The 23118-nt window shown below is 42.5% G+C and overlaps 1 protein-coding gene and 1 pseudogene across 1 annotated transcript in view; one reads left to right on the top strand and one right to left on the bottom strand.

Moving 5' to 3' along the window:
* nyap2a (neuronal tyrosine-phosphorylated phosphoinositide-3-kinase adaptor 2a) overlaps positions 1-23118 on the bottom strand; it is a 57836-nt gene that overhangs the window by 34512 nt on the left and 206 nt on the right. The gene's annotated exons all lie outside the window — the stretch shown is intronic.
* LOC139660437 (uncharacterized) lies at positions 7796-9459 on the top strand (annotated as a pseudogene).

Here is a 23118-nt window from a genome sequence, read left to right as displayed (position 1 = left end):
ATGGTCAGAGAGAGGACTACAGTCTAGCTTTTTATATGACAATTAAATGTGCATTTTCAATAAAATGTATTTGAGTGGAATGAAAAATAAAGAAATGCCATTCTGCCGTGCTCTTCAGCTCATGTCTTGGCTGTCTCTTGAATTCTGATCTCATTCAGCTTCTTCTTCTTCTGCATATTTATAAGGAATAGAGAACCAGATTAATAGTTCTTTCATTTATGAAGATGGAATATGGAATCTATTTCAATTATCTCAATTATCAACCATACTATTGAGTGTGTGAGACAGACGGAAGAGTAGCATGCTCTTTCTCCTATGATATCTTTTCTCAACACAAAAAGACGAAAGTGTCCTTGATAACACAACAATACGATAGGTTCATGTTATGGCCATCCGTTTTAATTATTTCACCTTCGATTCTGAGAAATCAAGGTTTTTTTTGGTCAGTTTTGGACGATAGCGGAAGCCTACCCATGATCCTCAGCGAACTTTACTATGGGAAAAAAGATATAAAACAAAAAGCTTAATTTTATATGTTGGGCCTTCAAAGTGCTCTCTGAAACTAGGCCTGGGATGGCTTGTGTCCCTGAAATGAGAAAATTCAAACTTTGTCATAGAGCTAAACCAAATACATTGTTGGAAAGGTCTCGACCTGGAGAGTAACATATGTCAGTATGAAGATTCTACATGGCTCCTGCTTTGAAATACTGTCCTTTGAACCTTGACCTCTGTGTATGTTTGAAGGCTTATAAACATCGAACAAAAAGTTCGGAACTTTGTGTTTGGTAGATTATTTCTCTGTTGTAACAATGCTTCTTGGCAATGCATTTTATACCGTTGGAAAGCCTGTTTATTTCCCTTTTAAATGGTGCCTCATTTGTAAGGAACATGCATTTGTGGGATGAGCAGCACAGCTGAGTATGTGGGTTGCGCTCATATAAAATTTGCCAAATCTTCTCTGCCAAACAGCTTATTCTGCTGTTGCTATTGACTCTTGTATTGAGCTTCCAGTCCCCCAGGTGCTGACAATCAGGTACCTGATTGTCAGCACCTGTGAGCATGGGCCCTGCTACAGTGGTCAATTGATGTCTGCTCCAAGAATCGGCATGCCAGGTTTGTCTGATCTCGATAAGGCCTGTGCGATAGGGTGACTTCAAGCTGGTGTTCCACAAAAGCAAGTTGCGGCATTATTTGGAGTGAGCCATAGTACGCCAGAAACGCCAAAAGCGTCTCAAAAGCACCACGAGCGGTTAGACCACCATAACGTTGATATACATATATCTAGAAATGTTGATATGAAACGTATTTTTGGTTCAGAAACGTTGAGATTCTACGTATCCGTGGTTTGCAGAAACATAAAATGCCAACATTTTATTCTGGCGACTGGGTTGGATAATTACGTTAGCATAACCCTACCATCACAAACCAATACTACTAATATTAACCAACCATAACAAATGATACACAAACACATCAAGCCCTAACCTTTGCAGTATTAGTGTCTTGTTCTACCCATTGAGTTACACAGGGAATGGAACCCTCAACCCTGGGCAGTGTTAGTGCCTTGCTCTCCCCTTCGTTTTGATTCTTTGTCTTCAAACATGACATCATTTTTCAACCCAAATAAGGAATCTCGGATCCTGTCCCTTTTCAGTCTAATGTGAAAATGAATAGGGATCTTAAATAATTGCCTTTAACTACATCCAGTGCTAATATTGACTATTTTTGGCTTTCAGGGGTTCCTTTATTATGCATTTCTTTATTTGTTGTGGAGGAGTCTGATGCGTTTATAGAACATTTCCCATGCCACAATCCAACATCAACACTAAATGGTCACATCTCATGATAAAAATATACAACCTTAAAATGTCAAATGACCACAACAAAAGAACAATTTCAGACAGAATAACAAAAAACAATTTCAGATAGCAAGCGTTCAAAACAATTAGTCAATGACTATCTTATGAAAAATAGAGATTGTAAATTTGATTTTCAGCCAGTTCAAGTGAATAGGGTAGAAAAACGTCTTATTAGTGTGAATAGTGAAAAACCATTAGGATTAGATAACTTTGATGGGAAACTGCATTACCCATATGCTATATTTTTAATCTGAGTCTACAGGACAGTGTATTCCCCTGGCCTGGAAAACTGCTAAATTTATTCCTTTACCCCAAAACAAGAAGGACATTTTTACAGGTGTTAAAAGCCACCCTATCAGCATTCTTCCTGTAGTTAGTAAGCTAATGGAAAGAGTTGTGTTTGATCAAGTTTTACATCATTTTTCTGTCAAACTTAATTCTGAATTTCAGCATGCCTACAGAAGGGTCACTCCACTAGCTTTAATGCAGATGACTGATCAGTGGTTGAGTGATACAGACAAGAAAAGGATTGTGGGTGCTGTGCAACTTGATTTTAGTGCTGCGTTTGATTTAATAGATCATGAGATGCTCTTAATGAGACTTGCTGCTTATGGTTTTAATCCTTCTACCCTTAACTGGATGAGGAGCTACTTATCTAATAGAACACAAATGGTTTTCTTTGATGGTAGTTTTTCTGCTGTAAGGATGGTACAGTGTGGTGTCCCCCAGGGAAGTTGCTTGGGTCTATTGCTCTTCTCTATTTTTACCAATGATATGCTATTTGTTTTGAGTAAAGCCAGTTTACCTGTTTGCTGAGTTTACCTGTTTCCACAGTATATTTGTCATCAAACAGTGTGGATGAGTTACAACCAAAAACAATCTAGTTCTGAATGTGTCTAAGACTAAATGTATTGTTTTTGACTCAAAGCACGCACTGAGGCGAGAGAACCAGTTATGCATCTCCATCAAGGCACTTCTATATGGTGCAGGGAAAGAGTCAAAATTAAGACTACTGAGAAGCCGGCGGAGGCTATATCCCTGCCGAAGCCAGCTACTGATCTGGCCAATGATAAGCCGGCGCTGGTAACTGAGAGGCCAGCGGTGGGAAATGAGAAGCCGACTACTCATTCGACCAAGGTGTAGCTCCATGCGTCTTACCTAGCAACCCACTGGATCGGCTACTGGCTTGGCTGGTCATTAGCTTCCGAGGCTGGTGACTAGCACGCCGAGGCTAGCATCCCACTGGATCGGCTACTGGCTTGGCTGGGAACTAGCACGCCGAGTCTAGCAACCGGCTGGATCGGCTACTGGCTTGGCTGGGAACTAGCACGCCGAGGCTAGCAACCAGCTGGATCAGCAACTGGCTTGGCTGGTCATTAGCTTCCGAGGCTGGGAACTAGCATGCCGAGGCTAGCTAGATTAGCTACAGATTTGGCTGGTCACTTTGTTCTTTTGTATTTTATTGGCGGATTGGAGCCAAATGCGGCGCGTTACCGCCACCAACTGTAGACAAATGGGATTTATCTAGATTCTTTCAATTAGTCTGTTTTTTGTTAATAAAAAAGTATTCTTTCTCCTCCGTTTCCGGCAGTGTAGTCACCGACTTTCCTTGGCTGATAATTTATGTGCGGCATATATTTGTGTATATGTGTACTCCTGTTTCCTATTTTTATGTAATTGTCTTTTACATTTTTACATTTTTCCCTCTGTGTTCCTCATACACATTTGTGTCCTTAAATTTGATATAACGTGCTGCGATTGTTTACCTGAATGTTTGTATATTATCCTTTTGCTAATAAAAAAATTAAAAATAAATCTGCGGCATTGCTGCTTAGAACGTGCATGTGCACAAAAATATCTTGACTTCAAATATGTTGAACTGTAGGCTACTCTACATTTCACACCATACAACTGCCAAGAAAATGTTATGTTTAATAGTTAAAGACCATTGGCCATTACATTTAAACCTACCATTACAGTAATCACCCATTATATTTAAACCTACACCAGTTAGTTTACCCAGTGAAGCCCAGCTGTCAAGTTACCTTTTCTGTGGGTTATGAATATGAATGTATAGTCCAACTGATTATGTCTGAGAACGATCTGGTACAGCAGGGTTCGCCTAGATGGACAGTGTAATAGATTCATGTAGACAGGCTATTAGATCTGCATTGGACTACATGTAAGCTGCAGTTTCGTTTAACTGACAATAGATGTCACCATAAACACTGTAAGTCTATCGAGCCGGTCAACAACCGGCACAGCTGCTGGATCATCTCAGAAAACTCAAAACGTAATTTATTAACAGTGGTGGAAAGACTAGTAGCAGACATGTTACAGTATGTTGTGTGCATTAAATACGTTAAACACATGCCTTCATAAGCAAGGGTGGAAATAACTAATTACATTTACTCACTTTACTGTAATTGAGCAGCTTTTTTGTGTACGTGTAGGCTACTTGGAGTAGGCCTATTTTTCAGTCAGTAATTTTACTCTTACTGAAGTAGGCCTACGTTTTTACTTAAGTACTGCACCTCAATACATTTTAAATCACATCCATTACAGAGTACACGTTTTGTGGCTCTCATAAGCAATAGAAACTGAACAATTGTAAATTGACAAATTGTGGAACCATTCACAGTGACGGTCAGTCAGCTAAGAGAAGAGTAATCGTTCTTTTTTGTAAAAAGTAACTTTTAGTCTGAGTACATTTTAAATGAGTTGCTTTTTACTTTTACTGAAGTAGATTTTTACACCAGTACTTTTACTTCAACTTAGGTAAAATATCAGCAAAGAAACGGTAGCCTACGCGTACTTGAGTAGGACATTCTACTAGTCTTTCCACCACTGTTAATAAATTACGTTTTGAGTTTTCTGAGATGATCCAGCAGCTGTGCCGGTTGTTGACCGGCTCGATAGACTTACAGTGTTTATGGTGACATCTATTGTCAGTTAAACGAAACTGCAGCTTACATGTAGTCCAATGCAGATCTAATAGCCTGTCTACATGAATCTATTACACTGTCCATCTAGGCGAACCCTGCTGTACCAGATCGTTCTCAGACATAATCAGTTGGACTATACATTCATATTCATAACCCACAGAAAAGGTAACTTGACAGCTGGGCTTCAACATATTTGAAGTCAAGATATTTTTGTGCACATGCACGTTCTAAGCAGCAATGCCGCAGATTTATTTTTAATTTTTTTATTAGCAAAAGGATAATATACAAACATTCAGGTAAACAATCGCAGCACGTTATATCAAATTTAAGGACACAAATGTGTATGAGGAACATAGAGGGAAAAATGTAAAAGACAATTACATAAAAATAGGAAACAGGAGAACACATATACACAAATATATGCCGCACATAAATTGTCAGCCAAGGAAAGTCGGTGACTACACTGCCGGAAACGGAGGAGAAAGAATACTCTTTTTATTAACAAAAAACAGACTAATTGAATCTAGATAAATCACATTTGTCTACAGTTGGTGGCGCTAACGCGCCGCATTTGGCTCCAATCCGCCAATAAAATACAAAAGAACAAAGTGACCAGCCAAATCTGTAGCTAATCTAGCTAACCTCGGCGTGCTAGTTCCCAGCCTCGGAAGCTAATGACCAGCCAAGCCAGTAGCTGATCCAGCTGGTTGCTAGCCTCGGCGTGCTAGTTCCCAGCTAAGCCAGTAGCCGATCCAGCCGGTTGCTAGACTCGGCGTGCTAGTTCCCAGCTAAGCCAGTAGCCGATCCAGCCGGTTGCTAGACTCGGCGTGCTAGTTCCCAGCCAGGAAGCTAATGACCAGCCAAGCCAGTAGCCGATCCAGTGGGTTGCTAGGTAAGACGCATGGAGCTACACCTTGGTCGAATGAGTAGTCGGCTTCTCATTTCCCACCGCTGGCCTCTCAGTTACCAGCGCCGGCTTATCATTGGCCAGATCAGTAGCTGGCTTCGGCAGGGATATAGCCTCCGCCGGCTTCTCAGTAGTCTTAATTTTGACCCTTTCCCTGTGCCATACTTCTACAGAGCAAGTCACTGAGGCTAAACTATCGTGGCGGAATCACATAGAAAAAATAGATGGAAAAATGGGGGGAGGAATATCTATTATAAGAAGATGCTCCTCTTTCCTTACTCCAAGTATCACCTTGCAGGTTATACAAGCCTTGGTGTCTCATCCTGACTGCTGCCCAGATATCTGGTCAAGTGCAGCAAACAAAGTGCTGAACAAGCTTCAGTTAGTGCAGAACAGAGCAGCACGTCTTGCACTCAGGTGTTCAATGAGAGGAAGTATAGACCAAATGCATGCTGATCTTGCCTGGCTGAAGGTGGAAGACAGATTAATATGCAGTCTCCTTATTTTATTCAGACATGTGTTTTAAAACAACCCTACTGCCTGTACTCAAAAATAATATTTTCTAAGAACAGACATGACCATGAAACAAGACAAGTGAGGAGGGGTCACGTTACAATTCCTCAACCTAGAACAAATGCAATGAAAAAAACTGTTATGTATGGAGGCATTTCTCATTGGAATAGTTTGCCATACTCGGCACTCAGCACATGGTTGCCCATCCCTAATTTAAGGTTAGGCAGGGAAACTTAGATAGGCAGAACTTAGGGATAGGGTTAGGGACTAACAGTAGATATTATGGACAGTACTTGGAGTGTCTTAGATATTAATAACCCATGGAATGGGCTTTATGAAGCCTGTCTTTATCTGTCTGCCTGCCTGTCTGTCTACAGTTTGGTGTCTGTATAAATAAATTCTTAGTTAAAATCCTCAGATGTTAAAAACAGCTTATGTAGGATCTAATACACACACACACACACAGAAAATGCAGTGTGTATTGGAAAGCTCTAATACACCCTCACACACACACACACACACACACACACACACAGATACCACAGAAATTTGACTATCTGGATGTGACCACTGTTAGTGTGTGTGTGTGTGTGTGTGTGTGTGTGTGTGTGTGTGTGTGTGTGTGTGTGTGTGTGTGTGAGAGAGAGAGAGAGAGAGAGAGAGAGAGAGACTGAGAGAGAGCATCACAGTAAAGATGCTATGCTCAGATCCTTTACCCCCCATAAACTATGGTAACCATCACCTTAGCAACCAGACACAAAGCAGTAGCTGCAACACAGAGAAAAACATGTCTGTTGTCTTTCTCTCTGTCTGTCTGCCTCTCTCTCTGTCTCTCTCTTTTTCTATCTGTCTAGTCACTAAGACCATGCCACTATGAGATGTATTTAGACAGTTTATTGAAGGAAAGAGGGGTTGAGAATGGAGGGATAAAACAAGGGTCGAGGGTGGAGGGATGAATCAGGGGTCGAGATGAAGGGATGAATCGAGGGGTCAGATGAGTTGGGGTCGATGGTTAGCTGAAGGGACCAGGGAATTGAGACTCAGGGTGGGGGCAATGTCTCACTGATGGCGAGTCTTCTGACTCCATTTCCCCCAAAGAGAGCTTCATACGCAGATGAGCATGGGCTTTTCAGACGTCACTGAGATTGCTGTGAATAAAGCTGTGGTAGGCTTGAGATGACCAACAGCCAAGAATTTTGATCGTACAGTCAGGAATTCTTTGTCTAGAAGTAGTGGAAGTGGCTCCGATACGAAATGAGTGGCCGCAGTGTCGTTCGGGGGATATTCCTGATTTTGATAGGACTCGGCGGAGATGTTGGTGGAACCAGAAGCGGGTTGCGATCCCTTCAGACTCAGTGATGAAAAGAGGGTCTCGGGGTGAAGCATGTCGAGCTAGTCTGGAATTTATGTAGTTGTATAAAGGTTCGAATGGGCTTAAGTGAATCTAGGTGAAACAGGATGATGGGATGTGACACGTCAAGTTGGTCGGTCTTGCTGAATTTGAGGTTGAAGACAAGGGAGTCGGGAGTGTGGACAGAGAGGTCAGAAAGACTTGCATGACAAGATCGTAGATGGAGGTGGTGGAGGTGAATTATGAACATCGCAGAAACCCAAAGAAGGCCAGGAGGTACATGGATTCGAGGGTGGCGTCGATGAAGGGGGATAAGTATCCTGTGCAAAGGGTTTGGATGCAACGTGTGAGGAGGTCTGAAGTGAGAGGTAACCATTTTGATGGGAGTTGTGGCTCGGCCTTTCGAAGACCTTTGATTAGCATGCTGATGTGGGAATAAGAGGCAGAAGGGCATGGGGCACTGGTGAGTAATTTGACGAAGAAGTTGATGCTGCTGATGTAGACGTGGATGGTTGAAGTTCTAACATGAAGGGTTGAATGGGCGTAGGTGAATTAAAATTAGTTAAGGTTAAAACATCTACGGAAGGAAACGGCAGATTGTGGCATGTGTGAAAAGCCTTGAAGCAGTCCCATCCTTGGGCTAACCCTAACCCTGCCTCTCAACTGATTGATTATATGAATGTTGACAGCATTTTCGATAACTATCAGTCTGGTTTTAGGTCTCTACACAGTACTGAGACGGCCCTAGTCAAGGTGACAAATGACTTATTCCTTGCTGCAGATAAAGGTGAAAGCTCCATTCTGGTCCTGCTAGACCTGAGTGTGGCCTTTGATACAGTAGACCACTCTATCTTTCTACAGCGTCTTGAAACTTGGGTTGATCTAAAAGGGTCTGCTCTCAACTTATTACGCTCCTATCTGTCCAATAGAACCTTTTCTGTTGTTGGAAATTCCCAATCTTCTGTTTCCCAGTTCACTCATAGCGTTCCTCAAGGGTCAATCTTGGGGCCGTTATTATTCTCCATTTATATGCTGCCCTTGGGTCAAGTCATTAATAAGCACAATGTACAGTACCATTGTTATGCTGACGACACCCAGTTATATGTCCCGTTACAACCCACTAATCATAGCAGCCTAGCGCAACTTACCACCTGCCTTTCTGATATCAATTGCTGGTCTTCTCAAAATTTCCTCTAACTGAATGATGACAAAACGGAGATTATCTTGTTTGCCACACCCAAGTCTTTAAGCCAACTTTAAGCATAACATTAAGCCAACTGCAAGAAATTTGGGTGTTTGATTCTGGCCTTTGTTTTGATGACCAAGTTAAGAAGGTTGTTCAATCATGTTTCTTTCAACTTAAGTTAATTTCAAAAATTAGATCCTGCTTATCCTTTGAGGATTTACACAAGGTTGTCCATGCCTTTATTTTTTCTCGTTTAGATTTCTGTAATGCCCTCTACACAGGCTTCCCTCTTTCGCCTTCAAGTGGTTCAAAATGCAGCTGCTAGGATTATTACTGGTTCAAGAAAACAAGATCATATAACTCCAATTCTGGCCTCCCTGCATTGGCTTCCTGTTCATTTTTGCATTGATTTTAAAATTTTACTGTTGACCTTCAAGGCTTTACATGATCAGGCCCCTGATTATATCAAATATCTACTAACCCCTTATGTGCCTGGGCGCCCTCTTAGATCGGCTGATAGTGGCTTTCTGGTCGTTCCCAGAGCCCGGCTAGTGACTAAGGGCTATCGGGCTTTTGCAGTCTGGGCCCCCAAACTCTGGAACGAGTTACCTGCTGAGATTAGGTTTGCTAAATCTGTCACTGGTTTTAAATCTCTTCTTAAAACATTCTTTTTTAGAAAAACTTTTATCTCTGTGTGAATTTTATTACTTTTTAAAATTATTTCATTTTACTCACTTATATTGTGTTGTTATTGTTTTATTGTATTTTATCCATTTGTGAAAAGTGCTATATAAATAAAGTTTATTATTATTCTTTATTATCCTGTAAAATATGATGACCGTGTTCGAGGAGCAAGGCTATTGAGGATGGCTTCTTGGGATGCTGAGACCAGGTGTTGGAGCTGCGGGGTTAGTTGAAGATGGCTGGTGGCTGGAAACAGTGGAACTGGATTGGGATGGGAGTCAGAGTTTGGTGGCAAGAGTTAGAATTTCTGGAATGAGAAGCGAGACAGGGAGTCAGCGATGGTGTTCTTGTAACCGGGAAAATGATTAGCACGAATGATGAATTGGTGCTGAGCTGAGAGTAAGCTTGCGCATTAATTGCATGATGTCCAGTGAGTGAGACTGCCCTTTATTTATTATTTCGACCAGGCTTGGAATTTTGTCATTTTAGGGGCAAGGCCATTTGGCCTTCGGTGTAACGAATTGTTTTGGGGCACAAAGGCCATTGAGTGAAATAAGAGGATTTGGAGCCTATAGAAGATATGAATGTTATACTGGTTTGAAAACATGGGGTCTTCAGCTTTCAGAATCCGTAAACCAACTGTATGTTGTCCAAACTATGCCTTATTATTAAGTATTTTAACAATAAAGTCATACAACTTTGTAAATATAAGAGCAAGTTGTGATCAAAAGATCTGGGATAATTTTCTCGTCTCTCTACAATAACATGCTTGCTTGGTATCGCTGGAAACTAGAAATTCCAAGCTTTCCAGTGACCCTAAACGCACCACGATTGGAATGATACAGATACAACGTCCGCCATTTCCGGGGTAACGTAGCAGTCAAACTTCACATTTTATAGTCACACTGACAAAAATCTATGTTCTTGCCAAAATATTTCACCAAGGCCAAAAACAGCAGATTTTAGATTTTGATTTTTTCACGTTTCTACTGTAAGTTTGAGACCTCATAGCGATCTTCTGGGGATTTTCACCAGCCATTTCAGTCCAGACAGACTGGAGCACTATGGTGGAAGCTATCAGAGGCGGCCTTAAGTATCTGGGGGCCCGTTTCAAGAGCTAATGTGCATTTGCATCAATAATGGTATATTTTCGGACTTCAACTTAAATGCATTCAGTATAATGGACAGCTCAACATAGAAACGCAGTTGTCGTTTTCACGCCCACCGCCCACGTTGTTTAAATAGCAAATGCTTGCGCCCATCTTTGCGCCCATGGGTGTGTTGCTCTTAAAATGAGGTGTGGTCAGGCGCATTGTTGGCGCATTGCTGTCTTGAGGCAGCGGAAAGCGATTGTGCCATTGACCAACAAAAACCTGGTCTAAAGTCTGGCGCAATATTTTCCTGCCATTTAAAGGGCACATTATTCAGATAGTAAGATGCGTCTCTCTCTCTCTCTCTCTCAAACACACAACGTTACCATGCAAAATAGTAAAGGCCTTTTCAGAATTCTAAAAAACGAGTATTGTACCAAAATACATTTTTTTCAATTTTCTCCCTGCAACATACTCACAAATTACACCAGTATGACGAGCTACAGGGCGTTGGTAGACAGATGTGAAGTCTCTCCCTCTCCTTCTCCTCCTTTCTTCCACTGACCAACTCAGCGCCATCAAAACTCAGTAAAGTAATTTCACACATATGATTGCATACCTTTAGAACAACAGTGTGATGAGACAGAGCTCCTGGACATGAAACGTGAGATATTCTGTCTGTGGATAAACTTAAAGATTAATTGCGCAATATTGTGCTTCTGTATTTCCATGGGACATCTGTGCGTAAAGCACATCCCCAAAAGGATTTAATGGACAGAGCTCATTATATATCTACAAATATTTCACATTTAGCAAATGTTATCCATACTGGTTATTTCCTATGATTTAACACACTAACACTGTGAGGTCGGCTGTAGGAAACGTAAGCTGCACTGCGTAATGGCGCATTCCAAGGATTCCCTGCAGTAAATTCACGATGATTGAAACAGCCATGTTTTTTTTTTTAAACCAATATAGTTCGTTAATGTTTTATCATTTAATTGCTCAGTTCTTTGTGCCATTTTGTTGCACAAGCACGTTTGGCAATGTGCCTGTAATATTTAATATATTGAAGTAATGGCTATGCCTCCGTTTCCCCGTATATATATTGTATTTTAGAAATTCTGAATTTCTAAAATCTATTATATATCTAGTATATATTGTATTTTAGAAACTCAGGAAATTTCTAAAATACAATATATATACGGGGAAACGGAGGCGTAGCCATTACTTCAATATATTAAATATCCACAGATAGGGGTTGTTTACAATGAATTGGGCTTCGCGTTCTTTCAGCACCGTGGACAGCTCAGTCAGGCCTGGAGAACTTGTTATTCATGCACTGTCGGCCTAGTGGATTATTTAACCCCAAATAATTGCTTATAGAGATTCTTTTAATTATGTGTATTTGCTTTAGTTTGAGAATTTACTAGTTCGTATTAGTTGACACCGTTAGTAATGTTCGTAGTGAAAGAAATGACCCGCCTACCGTTTTGCTGTGAATATTGAACTGCTAACTGGTTCTAACTGCAATTAAAGCTGTTAGCTATGAAACGGTGTCCGGTGCGTTATCTTTGATTGAAGTAACCACAGCTCGCCACAATATATATATATATAAAAAGTGGGTGAATTATTCAATGCTTGCATGTCAGTTGGGGGCCCTTTGGGAGGGCGGGGCCCATTTCAGTTGAAACGGGTGAAACATAGCTAAGGCCGTTACTGGGAGCTATGGCTCTTCGTCGCCATCTGGTGGCTGTATCGAAGTAAGTTACTAAGGTATTAAGTATTAACGTTAAGTGGTATTAAAAACAGAGAGGTTTGATTCAGTTAAGCACTAAATAAGTCAACTATCTATCGATAACTAGCTAGCTTGCTTACCTGCATATAGCTCTTCTCAGTTGCGCTCCCGTTTTCTTGATATTCCGAATTTAATGTAGCCTGTTAGTGGTTTTGATGCGATGTGACACTGGCGCGCACATGCGTGCAACCAATCCAAGCTACAATAAGGACTGCTGCAGTTCTAAGAGACCACTGACGCTTTTAAAGCAACCTTGAGATTTTGACAGTAGCAGGGCACAAATGCCACGGTGGCCGTAGGGGTGTACGGGCATCACGGCCAGAGCAAGGGCCATCGTGGCCGCCGTGAAATTCCTACCCTGATGTCAACGACTGCAGTGTTGTCTGTATGCATAAGAATGGCCTTCTTGGACCACTCGTACCGCCAAAGGAGTGTTGCTACCACGATGGGGTATAGTTTGTGAATAGCAGATGAAGGAGAGAGGGAAGAAAATTCAGGTGAGAACCACCTTACTCCGTAATAGCCACCGAATCCGATAGACAGGAGATGAGAGAGGAAGGATCAACTTTGAGGGATTATGCGTATGGCATAATTAAGATGGCCGAGCAGAGCGAGTAGCTGGCGTTTGGTGGATGTGTTAGCAAGGAGGTAGTTCGAAAGAAACAGGCAGTTGCAGTGTATTTTCTCAACGGGCAATGAGGCTTGAAAAGAGAAAGAGTCCAGTGTGATACCAAGGAATTCAAGTGAAGTGCTGGGTCCTTCTGTTTTCTCTGAGGAGAGAGGGACACTGAGTTCGGAGAAAGCAGAGGTCAGAGTCATGAGACCATATGATGGGGGTGAGGATGGTGGTGTAATGATAAGGAAGTCGTCTAGCAGGTGGACGACATATGGGAGATTGTGGTTGTTGGTGAGGATCCAGCAGAGTGCTTCGGAGAGGGAGTCAAATAATTTGGGGCTGCTCTTGCACCTGAAGGTGAGACGGACGGCGAAATAATAAGCGCCCTTCCAGAGGACGCCAAAGAAACGCCAGTAGTCTGGGTGTATTGGGAGGACTCTGAAGTTACTGGTGATGCATGGAAAAGTCTGGACTGGGGATGAGACTGTTGATGCTGGGAATGGTGGAAGCATGGGGGGATGAAAGACCGATGATTAGCCTCTTCTTGCCAGAGTATTTCCTGGTGGCAATGCCGATTGGACTGATTCTGTGTAGTGGAAAAGGAGGGCTACTAAATGGGCCAATAATGAAACCCTCCTTTACCTCTTTAGCTAGGAGTTTATTGACAGTGTCAGGCTCTGCGGGGGCTGACTGGAGATTGTGACATGTATTTGAGGAATCTGGGATGACCTGGGTGGAAGCCATGTGTGAATCCCTTGATGATAAAGTTAACAAACCCGGGATCTGAGTGGCTTTTTAAAGCGGTGGCTAGTGCATGAATTTTTATTGGTGTGTTGAGATGCTTAGATAGTCATGAACTGTGTTTGGTGGGGTTGTGAGGACAGGAGGGCCAGGAGTGGGTGCCTCCACAGAAGGAACAGGTGTGAAGGAAATGGCAGCTGGACACGTTGCAGCCTAAATCATTGAAATTATTTCACACCATCCTGCCGCCCTGGTACAGGATGGATGTTCCCCTTTTGTCAAAGCCTGGAGGTGTGGAGCTGTGGGGAAGTGGCTGTGTATCAACTGGTTTGGGAGTGATGGGTGGAGGAGGGGCTGCAGGGGAGAGGCGAGAAAAAACTGAAGGGTTAGTAGCAGGAGCAAAGGAGCGTGCAACAGGAGCAGGGTGGCATGTAGAGGGAGTAAAGGAGCATGGAAGAGGAGCAGCGATGGTGCATGCTGTAGCGGGATGGGATGGTGCGCCACAAAGCTTGCACGCTAGGGCGGAACGGGCTGCCTGGGAGGCAAATAGAATGTGGTAAGTGTAAAATCCGGTGCCACCGGATCGGGAAAACTGAGCAGATGATGTCATGGTAAAGAGAGAAGGCGTAGGCAAATTCTGTGGCTGTGAGTTCTCTGGAACAGTTGGGCAAAGGATGTCTCAGCAGGACTGGTCCTTGAGTGCTTTGCAGCTCCCTGGGATTATGGTGATTGCACATGGAAGGCTGACGGAGCTGAGCAAGATTGATGTAGTTACCCAAAATTATCTGTTGCCTGAGAGTGGCCGGGGATGGTCCTGACGCTGAAGCAGGGCGAACTGGAGGCTGAGCAGAGGCTAATGTGAAAGGACTGGCTGTGGGAAGCGCTGTGGGGAAAGCTGGAGGACCGGCTGTGGGAGGTGCTGTAGGTAGAGATGGATTGTCAGATGGGTAAAAAACATTTGGGTGATGGGGAATTTGGGGGATGGGGGGTAGGGATTGGGGAGGGAGGGAAAAAAGGACAGGTTAGTAGGAAGTAGAAGTGTTGGGTTGGTGGGACCGCTATGGCTTGCCGCTGTTGGGGCACTCTGGGTAGCACTCTGGAGGAGGAAGAGGGGGCTAAAGGAGCCAAGAAAGCTGTACTGGCACTGGCTGAAGGAAGGGAAGATGAAGGGATGTTTGGTTGAAGGGATGCATGTGCAAGGGTGTTTTGTGCAGCCTGCGGATGCAGGGATGATAGAAATGAAGAAAAGAGATGAGACAGATCAGAAACAGAGGGAGCAGGCACAGGGGGAGATACAACCTGGCCCTCACAACTGAGGGCTGGAGTGGCTGGATGCGGCCCTGCCGCGTTAGGCGGCGTGATGACATCATCGGGGTTAGTCCTGACGGTGGCAACATTGGTTTGAGAACCCGGAAGCACTGGAGTGTTTGTTGTTGTTGTCGCCGGAGGAGGATTAGTGCGGAGAGAATTTGTGTAAAGCTGAAAATGTTTTGCTTTGTTGTCGTTGCGGTGGAAAGAGCTTTTCTTTTCTTTAAGGACGCGCTGCAAGCAGGCGACTGTCCAGTTGGTTATGTCGGTGGCGTGACGACACATGGTGTGTGTTTGGGGTGAATCCAGAGTTGTTTGTCAGCATCGCCTGGGAATAGATCGCCTAGATCTTGATCGGTTGGAGAGATGATGAGTGGAAGAGGGGATGTCTCCCCTCGAACGACGACGGCAACTTCTACCTCTATCGGAACTGGGAAGGCTGAGAAGTTTGAACCGGCGCTTGAGGGTGATCAATGGACAGGGGAGACTCCGAGACCGCGGATCTTGGTGAATCTTGGTGGAACTGGTCACTGTCCAAGATGTAAAGCTGGAGCTCGTGATCCATGACGAGATCAGGTAAGACATTTATTTAAAGCTAGAGTAGGCAACTTTATTTTACTGTTATTTGGCCAAAATGTCATATCATTATGTCATATACCTCCCTCTATCTATAATTAAAGCACTCTGAGAGAAAATCAGGCCTCTGTGTCTCTCCCAGCCTCTGTTTTCCAAATCGCCAAAAGCACAGCCATTGGCCAAAATCTCACAGCTCACGGTAAGCCTCAACCAATCAGGAGAGCTCTTCCAGGGTGGGTGTTGCTGCCCCTCATGCGCATTCCCAGCCATTGCTTAAAAGCCCACCTGCTAAGCTACAAGTTCAATGATAGCGGAGAAAGTTTTGAAGACAGACGCCCAGCTGGACAGTTACCTGTCCAGAATTTCTTCTGGACAGGTAACTAGTTATGTTATTTTGCTATATTATCTAGCTATTTTATCTTGTCGTGTGACTTATGTACTTTGGTAGTAATAAGTGGAAACTGCATAAACGGGTGCAAGTGTATGGAACGGCTTTGTGTTAGCAAGTAGCCCGGTAGCACGTTTGTACATCAGCACAGTAGCATTGGTTTGCGCTTAATGAGTGACCGTGCTCCATTTTTAATAATGTAAACAGCACGTTGTAATAGGTAAGCAGCTGTGCTAGTTATGTAACAGCTAGTGAATGTAGTAGCCTGCTGGTAGAGACAAAGCTAGCAGAGCTAGCACCATAGACGCAAAAGCAAAGACACACCGATCTGTACTGATTGGAAGCGGGTTTGAGTAGCTACGTTGTGAGTATGTAAAGGAGGGGGTTCCAGGACGTTAGAATACATATTTGAGCCTTCTTGAGCTGTCATGGGTCTAAACGATATCTGTGAGGGAAACTACTGAGATTCCAGTAACTTTCAGAGCTACATTCACTCAGCCTGAAGCTAGAGGAGGTAACAGCTGGTGAATGTTGCTGTCTGTAGGTTCCTGCTGTTACTGTTATAACAATACAGTCTGATGTTTTATAGTATTTTGCATGGTAGTCGTTACTGGAAACTCCAAATTTGGTCTCTACATGAATAATTGCCTTCGATATGGCGATCATTCATATAGAGGTGATTATTAGCTAGGATGCTAACGCCATCCAGTGTCTAGGTAGCGATGTAGATCTAGCTCACTAGCACAATTGTAATTTCAAGGAAACCAATTTAGGTTACAGTAAAACTGCCGTTATGATGCTTTAGAGTTTTTTTTTTTTTTTTTAACGAGCTATGTGTTTTTTGCAGTTACGAGAAAGATCGCCTAATAATATCCACTCCCCGGAAACCTGGATTGCAGACCATGGCTGCACCTCCTGCTTCCCTTCCCTTCCTTTCAGAGACTCTCTGACAGGTGAGCATAACTTGCTGGCAGGCTAAGCTTTGCTAGCCCTACCACTACATTGCATGGCTTCTTACATAGCTTTGGAAACTATGCTTACATGTGTTAATGCCCATGTTTGTACTGATATGTACTTTTTCTGTAATTTGATGTCATACCATTATATTTTTTTAACACAGTAGCAATTTTAGTCATGCTTTTGATTGTTATGGGGTTTCCATGAATACTGTAAGCTCACATTTCAGAGATCAAAACCCTCTCAGTGAAATGTTGCTGTCAGATATGTAATTGTGATATTCTTTCAATAGGGCAAGGTCCACCACTGCACAAGATTGTTGCTGCACAAGATGGAGGCCATCTGCACAGCCAGTCCAACCTGACCCTACTGAACACTAACCAGCTTTGGAGGCCACACCTTGTGTCTATCTTTGCACACTCAAATTCATTATTCATTCTTACCTGGCACTGTAAATATTATGGTTTGAGAATTTCTTTTTTTTTTGTATGACAAATTCATCCAATTTCGGTTTTGTATAGTGTTATTTTGGAATTAAAAATAAGATCCTATACCACATGTCCTGAAATGTCATCTTTCTTGCAAAGTTAGATTTACTGAAATCACGTTGGGAGTATTGTGTGTGGTTTATGCTGTGATTGTAAATGAAAGGCAGTTATAAATGTCCTCATTTATTATAAGTAAAACCAAATATGAAACAAATACAAAAAAATGCACATAATATGTGCAAATGCAGTAAGAAAGCAATCCTAATTGCAGTGAAATTATATTGTACAAACCAAATTGCAGTACGGTGATCTTGCATAGTAGTATTGCGGAACAGCAATTCTTGTAATTACACCCAACTGTAAACAAAACCTGCATATTGTCCATGTGGATCAGGATACTTATCACGGATTCTCCAGGTGCAGCAACTGGGAATCACAAACCTGTGTCTATGTCCAAGTGTTCCATACTGACAACAACACAACAAACTGTCTATAGGCTGCATATCGAAATTGTTGTGTTCCCCTGGGTTAAGAAGGTCAACAACGGCCCGGATGTCATCCCATATCCTCCTGGCGAGGCGCAAAATATAAGCATCTATGTGTGGTAGCATGGAGACACAAGAGTTCGGTTGTTGGCCACAGCACTTCTTCTCCCTATCTCCCCTAACCCTAACGCACCAACCAGGTTGTTGTGGGACACGAGGGCCTGGCAGAGGAGCAGACGAGGAAGATGAGGCTTGGGTCCCGTGATAGGCTCAGCTCAGGCTGTTGGTTGACTGCCTGTCTCTAGCAGGACCTCCGCTACTTCGCCCTCTTCCCCGTCCCGTCCAATATGACCACCTGATGTACTTGGCACTGGAGTGTAGTCATCGTCAGAGCCAATGCTCTCTTCTTGGAAGCTCTAATATTGAGAAAAGTTGTTACTTTATGATATTCGTGGTTATCTAGCTTTGGAAATGTTTACGGCTAGTTTCATTGTTTATATTGGTAATGCTATCGTAATCTAGCTAACGTTAGCTCGGTAACCTACTTGGCTGATATACAGCCTACGAGGAAAATTCTTTCATTTATCAAACGTCTTTAGCTTACCAAGCACAATTATACTCATTTCTGAGAGTAACATGTAAATGCTCAATGTTTTTTTTTTTTTATTACCAGCGTTTCTTCTTACCTGGGAATCACACATCGATCAGTAGCTCAGTTCAGTTGACAGGCAAACTCATGAACACGCATGAGGCTCCTTTGGGGGGAGGCGTTACGAACGAGTGGGAGGGGTTACGGGGCAGAGGGAGGGAGCAGAGAGGCTGTGTATGTTCAAATTCTACCTCTGCCTTCCTCTTTTCTCCAAAGTTGCCTACCCCAGCTTTAAGTATAAGTTTTGTCAAAACTCGGTCTGTCTGAGAACATATGCAAAACGATAGAACTGAGCTATACGAGAGAGAGAAAAGGTAATGGTTAGGCACGTTTAAATAGGGTGGAGCAGGAAATTGAATGTGTGCTTGAGGCGTGGTCTTGTTCCCAAACCTTAGTTATAATAATAATAACTTCATGAGGAAATAAAAATGGTTAAAGTTAAAGGGAAAATCAAGTTCAAGGGGGTAAAGGTGAGGCTTAAGGCCCATTCACATCTAAAATAACTATAAAGATAGCTACAACTATACATCACCACACGGCCATCTTTGTAGGAAAAAAAAACAGGTGATTGTAACAACTTAATAGGTGGTACAATCAAATGACAAACAGCCAATGAGCTGTGTGTATTGTAAAGTGCCATATTGATAATAACTATGAAAACATCCAAAACTATATTCTTGGTTCCATCTCAGAGTGTTTTTTGTGGGATGTAGAGACAATCTTACTTTAGAGAGCGAGAAAAATAAAAGCATGTTGGTAAAGTAATCATGCTCCATTTTTTCTCTGAATATTTGGCGCCAAAATAAGATGATATCATTGTAGTGTGAATGCTTGAACAACAGCGTATCATTATAATAATAATAAAAATAATAATAAGATTTATTTAGCACTTTTCGAAACACAGTTACAAAGTGCTTTACACTCAACGTAGACTAAAGAAAGACCAAATGCAGTAATAACTACTAAAAGAGAAAAAGTAAAATAACAACAATATAAGATGGAACAATAACAGGCAAAATAGAATAAAAGCAACATAAAAGGGCAGGAGTAGCATAAAAATATAAAACAAGGCAAAACAGTATAAAAGACAACAAAAAAATTAGCAACCAAGCCTAAACAGACTTAAAAACAGGAGAACAAAATGGTAGCATAAAAGCAGAGCAGGCTATAAAAAGGCCTTCTTAAACAAGTGGGTTTTGAGAAGCGATTTAAAAGATGATACTGAGTTTGCAAGTCTGAGTTCTTCTGGCAGGGCGTCCAGGAGCTCCAGCACCTGACCACCTTGGTCGTTAGCCTGGACCTTGGAGCAGTCAGGAAGTCCCTGCCCGAGGACCACAGACCTCTCGCTCATATGGGGTTAAGAGATCTGTAATATAGCTAGGGGCTAAACCGCATTGAGCCTTAAAAGTTAGCAGTAAGATCTTAAAATCGATTCTGTACTTAACAGGCAACCAGTGAAGAAAGCCTGTACCAGCTGTAGACGAGAGAGAGAGTGCTGGCTGACGCAAGTATAGAGAGTTGGATAGGCATGGATAACTTTCTTAATGTCAGCAGCAGATAGAAATTATCTTATTTTACAGATATTCTTCAGCTGGAAGAAGCAGGACTGAACAATACTCTTTACTTGAGTATCAAAAGATAGGTTTGCATCAAACAAAATGCCTAGATTTTTGAAAACAGGCTCAACACTGGCTGCTAAACTTCCCAGTTTACTCTGGATTTGAGTTATGGAGTTTGTTGGGCCAAATAGAACAATCTCTGTTTTATTTTCATTTAGCTGAAGAAATTGTTGCGACATCCAGCACTTTATAGCAGCAAGGCAAGCCTGGAGATGAGTTAAACTGTCAGAGTCATGGGGTTTTAGCGGTACATATAGCTGGGTGTCATCTGCATAAAAATGAAAAGAAATATTGTGCTTTCGAATAGTGTGACCAAGTGGTAGCATATAGAATAGAGAACAGTAAGGGGCCTAAAATTGACCCTTGAGGGACACCACATGTGAAAGAAGTGAAGTTGGAAGAGATGATGCATTTCCACTAATGACAGAGACGGTTCTATTGGTGAGGTAAGAGCGGAACCAGTTTAGGACAGTGTCATTGATGCCAACCCATAATTCAAGGCGGCTTAGAAGGATGGAGTGGTCGACTGTGTCAAAGGCAGCATTGAGATCAAGGAGGAGTAATATTGAACATTCTCTAGCATCAGCTGCTAGGAGAAGATCATTTGTGACCTTGACAAGGGTGCTCTCAGTACTGTGACAAGCTCTGAAACAAGACTGAAATTCCTCAAAGAGGTTATTGTTGTTCATAAAAGATCTAAGTTGAATAGAAACTACCTTCTCTAAGACCTTGGATCGAAAGGGTAATTTGGAAATAGGTCTATAATTGCTAAAGATAAGGGGGTCCATATTTGTTTGTTTTTTTAGGAGAGGTTGTACTACGGCATGCTTAAAACAGGAGGGGAAAGAGCCATTTGCTAAGGAACTATTTAAATAAAATAACAAGACCAAGTGTTCCAATTCAACCATTATATAATATCTAATGGGGATAATATCTAACATAACAGGAACAAGAACAAGATCACTTTGTTGCTCAGCATCATAGTTTCGATGCTCACATGGACAGCAGCGTTTTAGAAACATTCCTCCACACAACCAACAGGATGAACTGATGAAAGAGATAGACACCAGCTGGACTGAGAGGGCAACTGACTAACAAGTAAGTCTCTTCAGCTGGCTAAACTATACACAATATAAACATTTGCAGCAATAAGCTGTTATGTATTACCTGGCCTATGGGCAAAGTGCATTCTACAATTTACAATTTACAATTTCCCATTTGGCAGACGCTTTTATCCAAAGCGACGTACACATGAGATTTTAATACAACACAAGCAAGGATCTAGTAAGGAGAGAACAACCACGAGGAGCCACGAGGCAGAGCATAGACGCAGATAAAGAGTTCCATCAGGTGAGAAGGTGTTCGCTAAAGAGCTGGGTCTTTAGCTTTTTCTTAAAGATTGAGAGGGACTCTGCAGATCGAATGGAGTTTGGTAACTCGTTCCACCACCGAGGAACCACAGAAGAAGAGTCTGGCTAGAGACTTAGGGCCTTGTTGTGGTGGCAGACGAGGAACCACAGAAGAAGAAGAGTCTGGATAGAGACTTAGGGCCTTGTTGTGGTGGCAGCACCAGGCACCGCTCCTTGGCAGAGCGTAGTGGGCGGAGGGAGCGTAGACCTGAATGAGGGAGTTCAGGTCGGTCGGAGCCATTTTGGTTGCTGCTTTGTAGGCGAGCATCAAGGACTTGAGCTTGATGCGGGTGGCAACTGGGAGCCAGTGGGGGGAGATGAACAGCAGAGTGATGTGCTCTTTTGGGCCGGTTGAAGACCGGATGTGTCGCCACGTTCTGGATCATCTGCAGTAGTCAAGGCGTGATATTACAAGTGCCTGTACTAGGAGTACATTCGGTGTAATTATACCATATTTTGAATAAGGCAGTAACCTTTTCTTGCAACTGGGCACAGAGCAAGGGACAGGCATGTTTGTTCCTTTTTCTCTATGGAATCAATTTCATTTACGTTCATTAACCCTCCTGGTGCCACATTACTTTAAAGTAAGGTTTAAGCTAAGCATAAGGTTCTTATATGTTAAAGGCAAAAGTTAAAAGGTTTAATCTCGGGGTCTTTATGTCTTTTTGCATTTTTTTTCTTCTGGTGTTTTATCTTTAAAGGTTAAGGTTACAATGTCAGATCAGGGTTCTCTCTCATGCTAAGTTAAGGGTTAAAGTTCAGTTAAGGGTTCTTATGTGTTATAGGTCTATTTAAGGTCAGGGCTGTAAGGGTTAATTTTAGGTTTTCTACCTCTTTATGGCATCCTCCTTGCTGTCTCTTTTGGTGTTTCATCTGAATTGTTATGGTCGTAAGGATTAAAAGCATACCGAGCAGGATTTCCCCCCTTGAAATAGCATAAACTCATCCAAAAATAATCCTACTCAATCTTTCCTTGGGGTCCAATTGGTAGTCTGTGACAGTGTGTGTGTGTCTGCAGAGAGCCTGCCTTCTGCCTGGATTTTCTTTTTCTGAATGTTCAGGACGTTTCTGGGCATCACACAGTGGGTGTGTACACCTGCAACCAAAACTTATGCTAAATCGTTTTATTTTTAAAATCCACGCTGGCTGCAGTAGCAGTCCCAAACTCTAAAACAGAGAAACTGGAGTTCTGGCCAGAGCGAGTGTATGTGTGAGCTGGCAGCTAGCTACCATTGTTATCATAGCTTCTTTCAGCTGCTGGTAGCTACTAAAACAAGCCAACTCTGCTCTTCATCCCCATCCTCTCCTTCAGTACTCTCCAACGGGTGAAAACCAACCCCAGATTCACTCTCGTTTTGGAACGAGTCTTGTGTGCTACGTGTTTCGCCTCGCTGTACTTTTTTACTGTTTTTTACTGTTCTGGCAACTTAGAAAGTTGTGTTTACAAGTGACAACCAGCAAAATCCTACTCAGTATGCCTTTAAGGGTTAAATCTTAGGGTTCTTATATTATAAACGTCAGGGTTATAAGGATAAATCTCAGGGTTTT

Source organism: Centroberyx affinis, unplaced genomic scaffold (assembly GCF_046629955.1).
Source record: "Centroberyx affinis isolate AG114_WGS23_722 - 3 ecotype Tasmania unplaced genomic scaffold, CSIRO-AGI_Caff_v1 ptg003302l_1, whole genome shotgun sequence".
NCBI lineage: Eukaryota > Metazoa > Chordata > Actinopteri > Beryciformes > Berycidae > Centroberyx > Centroberyx affinis.
This window is presented reverse-complemented; position numbering and strand designations above follow the sequence as displayed.